Source organism: Babylonia areolata, chromosome 7, assembly GCF_041734735.1.
Source record: "Babylonia areolata isolate BAREFJ2019XMU chromosome 7, ASM4173473v1, whole genome shotgun sequence".
NCBI lineage: Eukaryota > Metazoa > Mollusca > Gastropoda > Neogastropoda > Buccinidae > Babylonia > Babylonia areolata.
This window is the reverse complement of record NC_134882.1, coordinates 32,315,114-32,327,734: the sequence shown is the minus strand read 5'-3', so window position 1 is coordinate 32,327,734 and position 12,621 is coordinate 32,315,114.

The following is a 12,621-nucleotide window of genomic DNA, read 5'->3' as shown; positions in this document are numbered from 1 at the left end:
TGCCGGGATGTAAAGATTATAATTTCGTTTCGTATCCCTTCTCCCTGTTTTGAAACATTTAGTTATTTTGCTAAAAGAATGTAAATAAAACGAAATATAGAAAATATAGGAAAGAATGATAAATGTGATCTTTTCTGTAATACCAAAATTCAAGAGTTAGCTCTGTAGCAATCGTCTTTTGAAAGGCTGGGGGATCGTTCATTATGGAACAAGTTTATGGTTTGTTTGAAACAGTGTTGATATACCAAAAACTAGAGTTAATTCTTACCAAATATATGATTTTAATCATACGTTAATCAAACTCGTTTTCTGCTAGTCTATTACCTAAAACATCAATGTCAGTTATATCAGAGGAACACATTATGATGATGTGAAGAAATCAGTGATTAGATCTAGAAAACTCCCTACAGAAGTTGTCAGAGAGGGAAAATCAAATTTGTACTTTTCCCCGTGATTTTTTTTTTTTTTTTTTTTCGCAAAGACAATTTGGTACTGTTTACGCTGCAGCATTTGTTACCAACAAATGACAGCTTCAAGCACAATCATCTGCTGGGAAGACAAATATATTCTTGTTATTACACTGGTAATTTTTCACTAGATTTGATCACTGACCACTACTCAAAACGTGTATGTATGTTTGATCACTGACCACTACTCAAAAAGTGTATGTATGGTGAAACAAATGTGGACCCAGGGAAGCACAGACCTGGGTAAGTATAGACCCAGTGGATACATACCTTGGGGAACATAAACCTTAGCTAGGGAACATAGGTCTACCCCCTCCCCCCACGCCCCCCCCAAAAAAAAGGTGTGGGCCACAGAGTGAGGGGTACACAAACCTAGGTGAACATAAATTTGGGGAATATATAAATATGGGGGAACATAATTGATTTTGGAAGAAAAAAAACACACAAACCAAAACAGATACTTTGCCTGCATATCAACTGTAATTCCATTTGATTGTTGTCTGGTTCCATTTTGTTTATGTTTGTTTCTTCAAGAGAGATCTCTGTCTAAACCTTTTTTTTCCCCTTATTTTTGTGTGTGTAATTCTCATGTACTTTGTTGTTTGTCATCACCATTGATTATCTTTTATCCTCTTATCCTTTTCTGTATTTTCCTTTTTCATATACTGCTCACTTGCATCAGTTTTATTGTTTTTTATTTGTTTGTTTGCTTTATGTCTCTGTCATCATACAGGTATTCTTCAGATTGTGTGTGCACTGGTATCCATTAACTGGTATTAGACAGTTTGCAGCTACCAAAATGTTAAAAGAAAATATCAGTGCAGGCAAAACACCACAATGGTATTGATGCATCTTTTTCTTTTCTTTTTTTTCCAATCCAAACTACATCACTGTTAATCAGTTACATTTATGTAGAGTTCTCATTATCTTTGGTTTTTGTCTTTCTCAGCTCAGATTATATTTTGGGGGTGGTGATTTTATCCACATTGGAGAGTGATGGAGCAAAGATGATATCAGAGCACATATACACACCAGTTAAGTTTCAAGATGTAATGACATGTGAAATAGTTCACTTACTCTTCATCACATCTGCTTCGTCAGGAGATAGAAGTCTGGCATAAGTACATGGAAGTATATGTGCAAATGTTTAATGTGCTTCTGTTAATCATCAGTTCTTATATAATTACAATTAGTACCAGTGAAAGTAAAAATAAGGTGTTGATAAGTGCAGTAACAAAATACATTCAATAAATAATACCAGATAGGGTGAGAAGGAAAATGTGATGAACTGTGTTATCTTTTCTAAAGCTAAAAACCTGTGTTCTGTTCTGCAGCATTACTGAACACCTGATGCCTACAAAATCGGCTATAATGCTGATGCATACAAAAGGTCAGATGCCAGCACCTATATAGCTCCAAAAGATATTCAGCAACCAGCTTTCAAAAGAAAGTTCTTCATCATGGTATCATGTCACTCTCCAATAAAAACCTGGATTTGGACAAGACAAATGTCACTGAAGGTTCCTCTGCAGATGAGGCCAAAGGGCAGAACTCCAGATGCTTTTTCAACTCATTGCCTGACTTGGTAATTCAAGACATTTTCAACTATCTCTATTGGAAAGAGAAGATCTATGCAGTGGAAGTCTTTCCATATTGGGAGCGAGTCCTGAAATCCAGCTTAGGATGGAAACGGTTTGAAAATGATCGGGGCTATGCCCACAAGCATGAGTGTCTTGCATCCAACCATTATGTGCTGGAAGAAGTAACCTGCATTATTCAGTATGGGCAGTACTTCTCACATTGCTTCATCTGGATCTATAATTTTTTGGCGTCAGACAGCCCCGTAGATAATGATTTTTCTTTGCTGAAGTATGTAGAACTTTACTGTACCCGGCTCAAATCTTTGAGCATTTATCATCCGTCCCACCTGACAACTTCTGGTTTGAGCTTATCCTATGTGCAGTACGTTTTGCCTCTGCAGAGCATTATGAACTCTGGGAATCATGTTCGTCTCAACCTGTACCGTCTGCTGTATCGTTCAGTTGAATTTGGAACTGGTATCCCAGATTTGCTTCGTTTCTACCAGACCAATAAATTACTCCGAAAGGTAAGATATTCATTATCATAATGTTTCATATTTTGTTTATATGTAAAAGATTTATTTATTTATTTATTCAATTTTTAAATGAACAAATATTGCGAATTGAGAAGATATTGCAACACCAGTAATACTTCAAGTATGCTCAGATAACATCAAGAGTGCACAGATAGCATCATGAACACATGGGTGACATCAGTTACAAAACAAAACTTAGATAATCATCTACCAATATGTTGTGTTCTGTTAAGCATCCTGTGGAATTCTTTTATCTTTAAAGGTAACCTGGTTCTTTCCATTTTTAGGTAATTCTTTAGAGGAGCAAACATGTGTTAATGTGTCAGAAACGTAAGACTGTTTCAGATTTTATTTATTTGAGATGATGAGTTTCTTTCATCTTTAAGGTAACCCCTACCGAACCCTCCTCACCTTTCTTTTTTTAAGCTAACAAGCAAAGCTCTATGGGTCAGAAAGTCTTTACATTAACAATTTTTTGTTATCAAAACAAAAAGAATAATCAGGGCATTATCAATTTCATAAAATTTATTTGTTACAACCTGCACAAGTTTGCCTTTTTACCGTCACTATTGATTGTTGGCCTAAAGGCCCAGTTTATTCTTTTCAAAAATATGCATATGTTTTCCTTCAAGATGATGATAAGAATTCTGGACATAACTCGGTTACTTGATAACCATTTTAAGCATGTTTTCTTTTGATTTGGAGGAATGTGGCAAAATGGTTAAGATGCTTCTCTGCCAGTACAATGTCCGTAAGGGTCACCCTCTTTTCCAAGTTTTACTGGAAAATCAAACTGAGCATCTATAGTAATTCAGATGAAACTATAAACCAAAGTCCTGTGAGCAGCATGCACTTGGCGCACTGAAAAAGAAGTCATTGCAACAAAAGTGTTGTCCTCTGGCAAAATTATGTAGAAGAAATCCACTCTTACGGGTACACAAAATATATATATGCATGCACTCGCAGTCTGACAAACACTTTCAGTAATGCTGCTGTCAGACATCTGCTTAGCAGATGTGGTTTAGCATGTAAGATTGTGTTCTGACATACTGATGCCTCCTTTAAAAACTGAAACTCTTGTCAAAGACAGAATACAGTGGAGTCGACTGCTTCCATTGCAAAACTTTAAAACACCAGCAAGGATTATAATCAGCTCCAAGGATTGCAAGTTGTTTCTGAGCCTGAGTCTGCCCTTTTATTGTTCGTTATTCCTGACATGGTCATGGAAATTGTCAAATGTTAAAATATGGAGAGCAAAAGAGTGCATAGAAACTGACACTGGAGTTGGGGGCTTGCTGGGAAGCTTTTTCTTCATTGGAACAATGAAACAGAACTTCATACCCCTGAAATGATATGGGACACATTATATGGTCTTGAAATAGCCAGGGCAACAATGAGCAGAAACATATTGGTAGGTCTTTTCATTTTGCAAGGACAGAATGTGATCACTTTGGTATTGTGTTCAAGGCCCTTTCATCACAGTTGAAAAATTGGTGCCATCTTGTGGCAGATGACCCTTCCTGAAACACATGCCCCAAAAGACAGCTTGGCATAAAACTAATCAGAGTGGTAGACATCAAGATTTTTTTTTTTTTTTTTTTTTTTTTTTGCTGCCCCATCATCTGCACCGTTTCAGTGGCATTACTCCCACGCCACTCATTTAGATTCCCCCATACACGGCCACACCCGGGTTCATCCGTCATAGTTCCAGCATCAGCAGTCCGCAGGGAACCATCGATGTTAGGTCGCCAGGAGGCCACACACCAGAGGAGACCCTGCACTGCTGCTGAGTCACTTCAGTGGTGTTCAGTGGTGCCTGTTCTGATTTAATGTACTTAGGACTTAAGACACCACCCACTAAGCCCCCTACTAATGACAGTAATGGATTAGTCGCCAAAGATGCATCTGTGAAGTGGATGGCACTCGACTGTGTGGTCCCAGTCTCCCCATTTAAGCCCATAGCACACTCAACTCTGGGTCGAAAAACTCACCTCCACTGGGATTTGAACCCGCATCCTCCCAGCCGTCAGTCCGCAATGCCAACCACTTCACCACAGTGGCTGGTACATCAAGAATTTTTACCTCAGTAAAACTGTGGCATGCTGGAAGAGTTGGATGGACTCATTGTTTGGGATTGGGTATGAATTAACGTTGTGACAGACCTTGTGAGTCACCTGTTGCGCTGACCCATTGGAATAAATTGTGTCATTCTGTTTTGATAATTTAAACACGTAAATCAGTTTACCAGGAAATATATTATGTCGCATATTCTAATGTGAATGGTGTTCCTTGTAGATAAAATCCTTGGACTTTTCCCATGGCTGCAATCTGGCACCAAGAGTCGAGTCTCTCAACATCCTGATGATCTGCACGCACCTTCACATTCTGAAGTGCCCAATCCAGAACCTTAACACCACCATCATCCAGCAGATGTTGTACATGAGCCTGGAAGAATTGTACCTGGTGAATGACGATCACACAGTGAAACTCAGTTTTGCGGAAAAGTCTTCTATCAGGTGGAGTCTGCTTGTGACCAGACCCAATTGCCAGTTTAAGGTGGTGTATTCATAGTTTTTGAGACATATGATATGATTCCCCATTAGTTCTAGATGTATTTGCTTAACAAGCTATATCTGCTTTAATCTTAAGACAAAGGACTATCTCCATTATCTTTTCAGAAGTCATCTAATTTGACTAAATTGCCACTGTAAAATCAGTCTTACTCATGGGGAAGGTTCTTACTTGATTATTTCTTTTCCCATGTTCCATGACCTGTCTACAGCATTATTCTCATGTCACTCATATCAACTCTCCCACGCACAGTCACAATTTGAATGTTTTTTTTCTTTCTGTTTTTTTAATTTTTTTAATTTTTATTTTTTAGCACAGCACTCCTCAGAAGCTGTCAGTGTAAGGTCACCATGGGGTCATCCAGATGAGAAGATCCAGCACTATTGCGGTGTCATTTGGTGTTATTCAGTAATGCCTGTTTGTAATTCAGTACTTACAGAAACTGTTCTGATTCAACATAATCATGTATGACACCATTTGAAAAGTCCACTATTCCTTCCCTTCTTGGTGACAACACCTAAATTTGTTAGTATCTGTAATTGGGGTTTTGCATGTGTGACCATTTTTACCCTGTCATATAAGACAGCCATACTCCATTTCAGGGGCAGGGTGGGGGTGGGGGGGGTTATGTTGGGTATGTCTGTGTTTCAATTATTCACTGACTACTGACATGGACTGTGAGCATATTAGATATTTTGCAGGTGTATGTGCTCAAAAGTAATGAAGGCAATAGCAGGTCGGTACATATGTTGACCTGGGAGATCAGAAAAATCTCCATCCTTTATCCACCAGGCACCGTCACTAATTTCCTGTTGATGATAATAATTGCTGAGTTGTGGAGCCAGATTTAAGAGAAATCCCTCTGGAGTGCAGACAGTGATAATGATGATGCTATGAAGATCCATTTTGCAATAGACAACACAGTGTAATACTCCAAACTTTTTGTGACATATCCCAGTGTCAGCTTTTTCAAGAGATAAAGCATTTGTAATGCTGGTCAGCAAATAATTTTAACTATCTCATGCATGCAGGACCAATGGAGAAGTATGTATGTATCAATATGTGAACTTTAATCAGTGTTTAGATGTCAGTAAATTTGTGAGCACACGAGTCTCAAAACCCCATGGTCTTCACATTCACTTCTTTACTCACTCCATGCCAAGAGTTTTTGCCCTTGCCAATCCCTGAAAACCCAGGGTTTGTATAGGATGGGGAAAAAATTGTAAAAAAAAACAAACAAACACCCAGACAATTGATATTTAGTATATGTATGCAAGGAATGTTGTTCCATATGTGTGCAAAAAATCAAAGTATTTACTCACCATCTTGATGTTGATCGCGGTATCCATATTTTGTGTATTGTTTAGCCTTTTTGCACCTGTCAGAAAGGTACACCAACATGTTCCACATCACATTCTAACACTTTGAGGAACTGAAGACCTAGTGCATGCAATGAAGTATGAACAGGTGGTGAAGAAAGTTGAAATTCACACATACAAAAAAAAAAAATATTGTCTCTACATAATGAAAATCAAAGAACAAAGAAAAAACTCAACCGGCTGGGTGTTGACTGGCCAGTCAGCTGACAAACCTGGTATGCCAGTGAAGGGATGTGCAAGAGGGAAAAAGGAAAAATTGTCAGTCCAATCACTGGTGAAAACACTTGCAAAATCGTCCGTTTCCTCAGTGGTTTCGTCGTCTGTGTCTCATCTGCTGGCACATATTCCTCACTTTCCTCTCCATTGTAAACACTCTCTTCAGCGTCCGAATCTATTTCTAGTTCATCGGGATCTGGTTCAAATTCACTGTCCGAAGAATCAACATGATCTCCTTCGACATCAGAGCCTTCAGTTTGGATCATTTCCAAAGCATCTTCGACGCTGAGTAACATTTCACCTCTCCGACCGTGTCGAACACTTCGCCGTGACGCCATCTTGTCAAACAACTTACAAAGCTGACAGGGGGCACGCTTTGTTATCAACTGCGGTTGAGCTTATCGCGACACACACGCAGCTTGTGTGAATGAAAAGCTGACCAGAGGTGACGTAAGATATCACATCTGCTTTTGATTTTCGCATCCGACGCGTCACTCCGACAGCACGACTTTTTAAAATCCAAGTCCGCATATGCGGACACTGGCATCCAACGCTTTCTCCGACGATGTCTGCATATGCGGACAATGGCAGCGAGTGAGTTAAACATTCTCCTGGATGGCTTCAGCGCAGCTCTTCTGCTTATTGTAAATGCAGAGTATAAAAACTTTGCAACAGTCACATCATCCCAGTATTTCCGCAGCAGTTCCCACTGTCCAAGCCTGCTAGTTGTGTAGCACTTTCTGGTTGTGACATAAACCTCACATATGTGATGAAAAGTGGTGTTATTAGCTAGCACCCCCCCCTGGCAGTAAACACCTGGCCAGGTTTTCAAAGGACACCTTTAAGTTCTGATTGACAAATCAATATCTTATCATCATACCAAATAACAATTTTGTCATACCAAAGGGGACCTGTTTCCATTCATGCACAAACATTGGTACTCTCTGTCTGCCACTCCTTGTTTGGTTTATTTATTTTGTTATTCAAATATTTAAATGTAATCATTTTTGTTATATGTTAATGTTGTTTTTCTTATAAATGACAGTGCTGTCAAGTGTTACGCTAACCTTTCTAAAAATTTCAAACAAGCAACCAGTTGTAATTTCAGTGTGTGTTTTCATTTGGTTGTCAGGTACATTACATCTTCAGGAACAGAACTGTACATCCTGTCCACATCTGCCCCAACCCTTACACTCGGTCCTTGGTGCTGGACAGCCTGTGTTCCAGTGTGTCTCGGGCATTGCTGCGAAGCATCGCTGATATCTACAGTCACTCACTGCAGTGCCTGGCCTTCACTTTCTCTGAATGGATGTCTGTGGTGCCCTTCTCTGATCAGGAAGATTTAGCCAGTAATTTCCAGGTGAGTAGCTTCACACTTATCTGAAGTGTTCTTGATGGTTTTCCATTTTGTGGATGGTAGGATCGACAATTTAGTATTGCAAAAATTGCTCCTCTCCCACGCCACCCCCCTCTTTCTGTCTATAGCTTCTCTAGCTTTTGTCACATGGATCTATTAGTTTTGCCTTTTGTCCGTTTGATTCAGAGTTATGCATGTGAATGTCTGGTGAGAAAGCGCTTTGATTTGTTTCCACACAAGATTCAGTACAAGTTCCAGCTGCTTTGGCCAGCGCAAGTTAAAATTGGAACAGGCTTGATCAGATAAGTTATAGTTAAAGGAGTTGGAGAAGTCATGATTTGGAGCCTTTACAGAGCTGGCCAGAAATTGTCATACAAGTTGAAGCAAACTCAAAGCAGATTCAGCTTGTAGTTATTGTTAATTTTGTTGAATAGCTGCTAAAATTTGAAGTTTTAAGTGAAATAAGAACATGGATGTTTGACTGCAATATCGGTTGTCTGCTCAACAGTATGTTGCAACACACCTGATGAATCTCAAGTCTGTCGTCCTGAACTTAACCATCCCCTGCGAGGCAGTGATTGCCATTGCTGTGCACTCCTCAAGCCTGATCAACCTTCTGGTCCATGAGCACAGGATTTTCTTCGATGGGAAAACAGCAACCAGCAGTGAGCAGTTGTCCAGTCTGAAGCAGATAGTGTCAGATGCTATGGGCCAGACCTGGTCCCCCATCTCAAAGGATGACAGTATCTATTGCCTTTCTTCTGTCAGGCAGAATTTGCTGTTTGAGGAGACTGTTGACCAGTGGGAAGGGTTTTGGTAGTATACATCATGGCCTTAAATAAAAATTACAATTAACAACAACAAAAAAAGAAAGAAAGAAAGAAAAAAAATCAAGTGGAGAATGATGGTATAATTTCTCTGGTTGACTGTCAGCTGAGCAAATTATCATACTTATTCTATTTACTTTTTACTAGCTGGTAAACTTGAATAGATTCATACAGATTGAAAAAAAACAAGCAAAGCATTGCAATATTTCTAAAAGTTCTTATCATACTTACTCTATTTACTTTTTACTAGCTAGTAAGCTTGAACAGATTGATGCAGATTGAAAAAACAAGCAAAGCATTGCAATATTTCTAAAAGTTCTTATCATACTTACCCTATTTACTTTTTACTAGCTAGTAAGCTTGAATAGATTCGTGCAGATTGAAAAAACAAGCAAAGCATTGCAATATTTCTAAAAGTTCTTATCATACTTACTCTATTTATTTTTTACTAGCTGGTAAGCTTGAATAGATTCATGCAGATTGAAAAAACAAGCAAAGCATTGCAATATTTCTAAAAGTTCTTATCATACTTATTCTGTTTCCAGTTTACTAGCTGGTAAGCTTGAACAGATTCATGCAGACTGAAAAACAAACAAAGCATTGCAATATTTCTAAAAGTTCTTTCATAAGCTGATATGTGTTTACTGGGTCAACAGGTTACCAACTTTACCAAAGCAGATAGATGGATAATGTATTGTATTACTCTTTTTGTCACAACTGATTTATCTATGTGAAATTTGGGCTGCTCTCCTCAGAGAGAGCATGTAGCTACATTGAGAGTGCCACCCCTTCGTATTATTATTCTTTTTTCTGCCTGTAATTATATTTGTTTTTCTATCAAAGTGGATTTTTTTACATAATTTTGCCGGGGACAACCCTTTGGTTGCTGTGGGTTCTTTTATGTGCGTTTAGAGCATGCTGCACAAGGGACATTGGTTTACGGTCTCATCCGAATGACTGTTGTCCAGACCACCACTCGGTCTCGTGAAGGGAGAGGAAATACTGGCAATTGTGGGAATTGAACCAGTGTGCTCAGATTCTCGCTTCCTGGGTGGACACATTACCACCAGGCCACAGTTCCACTACAACGCTAATATGTCCTAGTAATTGTGTCATGGTTATAGGATGCTTGCAAAATAGTGTTTATATTTTTAAAAAATCATTCATTATTCAAACTGAGTTTGATTTTCTTGAATTAATCAAACTATAACATTTTTAGAGGAACATTGTTGCTGATAACAGGAATGATGCATTCGCAAAGAGCTTTTGATTTTGTGTAACAGTGGTGATGAAAAAATGGAATAGTTCATATCTTGAGAAAGTTATGGACACATTTTGTACTGCTGTCATCTGAATTGTGGACCAATTAAAAAGTCTGATTTTATTTTTGTGGAGTTACGTGTTCCTTGAAATCTAGTTCTTAGGAACTGCAAACCCCAGATGCCCCATACTCGTCTACACCAATGCTGGATTTGTCAGAATCATAACTCCCATTGTACAGGGAACTGTTGGGTCAGTGTGAGCCATCCATCAGAAGAAACCCAGCACTGCATGCCAAAGGACTCTGATGGTGTTCAGTTCTGCCTGTTCTGAATCAGTACATGCATGGTGTCAGCCCCCAGCTGAAAACACTGATAGCCTAACTGTGAAGCCAGACTGTATGAGTTGCTCCTCTGGAGTGGAGACCATCACCCCAACCACCCCAGTGACTCTTCCCATGAGCCTACCAACACAGAGACTGTGACACAAACTCGCCGCATGCATGGGAATGGAGAAGAAATCAAAACTTGAGGACATGTGTGCAGTGCATAAAAGGGTACAGCTGCTCTTTCTTTCATACTGTGTTTGTGGGCTGCAGCTCCCACTGTTTAGCCTTGTCTAGAGTGGGTCTTTTCTTGTATAATAATAATAATAATGGTATTTATATAGCGCTGGATCTTGTGCAGAGACAAATCAAAGCGCTTTCGCACCAGTCATTCACACGCATGCATAACTAATACTGTAGAAACTAAAGACAAGGAAGGGCAGGCAAGGGAGGCTATTTTGGGAAGAGGTGGGTTTTAAGGCCAGACTTGAAAGAACTGAGTGTGGAGACTTGACGAAGCGAAAAAGGAAGTTCATTCCAATCGCAAGGTCCAGAAACAGAGAAAGAACGGCGGCCAATAGTCGAGTGTTTGAATCTGGGTATGCGTAAACAGAGTGGATCCGAGGCCGATCGTAGTGAGCGAGATGGAGTGTAGAGGTGAAGGCAGCCGCAGAGATAGGAAGGGGCAGTTTTGTGAATGCATCTATAACATAGAGTGCTGATCTTGTACTTTATTCGGTGTGAGGCAGGGAGCCAGTGGAGATGTTGCAAAAGAGGAGTGATGTGCTCAGATCTTTTCTTTCTGAGGACGAGTTGGGCAGCAGAGTTTTGTATGCGCTGAAGGGGCTGAATGGATGAAGCAGGCAGACCAGACAATAAAGAGTTACAGTAGTCAAGGCGAGAGAGAATGAGAGAAACGACAAGTCTAGATGTTGCGTCAGTGGATAGATATTTCCGGACGGCACTGATGCGTCGCAGTTGACAGTAGCAGGACTGACATGTCTGACTGATAAATTTTTGCATGGACAGTGTATTGTCAAGGACAACACCGAGGTTCCTGACTGACGTGGAAAGAGGGATGGATGTACTGCCAAGTTTGATTGTGTCAATTGTGATGGAAGACAGTTTTTGTTTAGTTCCTATGATCATTGCTTCAGTTTTGTCCGCGTTCAATTGTAACTTATTTCGAGTCATCCAGTTTTGAATGTCCAGGAAGCAGTTGGATGTTTCTTGCAAGAGCGACAACAATTTTTCAGGGGTATCACTCTTCTGGAGTTGAGTGTCATCAGCATAAGAATGATGACTGATATTATGGCGGTTGATAATTTCAGCGAGAGGAGCAGTGTACAGTGTGAAGAGCACTGGGCCTAAAACAGATCCCTGTGGGATTCCATGTTCGATTTTAACGGGTTCAGATTGGAAATGATCAACAGTGACAGACTGGAATCGATCAGTGAGATAAGATTTGAACCAGTTTAGAACAGTGCCGTTGATACCAAATGTAAAATGAAGACGGGAAAGAAGGATTGAATGGTCTATCGTATCAAAGGCGGCTGACAAGTCGAGGAGAGCGAGAAGGGAAATTTTTCCTGAGTCGGACGCTATCAGTAGATTGTTCAGAATGTGGAGGAGAGTGGTTTCGGTGCTATGGTCAGCGCGATAGGCAGACTGAAATGGGTGGATGAGATTGTTGAAACAAAGGTGGTTGTTAAGCTGCTTGAGGACAGCTTTTTCAAGGAGTTTGGACATGAATGGAAGATTAGAAACTGGTCGATAGTTTTTCAAAATGTTTGCGTCAAGGTTGGGTTTCTTCAGAAGAGGCCGGACGATTGCAGTTTTGAAAGTGGATGGAAACGTTCCAGTGAGAAGGGATGAGTTGACAATATTAGTGATTGTGGGGAGAAGATGTGAGACACATTGGGAAAAGACCGAGGCTGGTATAGGATCGAGCTCACAGGATTTTACTGTCATTTCTTTTAGAATTTCATGAACTTCTGTTTCAGTCAATGGATTGAAGGAATGGAGAGGAGTGCCGCTGAATTGAGGATCAGGATGAACAGGCTGGAAAGACATTTGGTCTAAGATGGTACGAATATTTTGGAC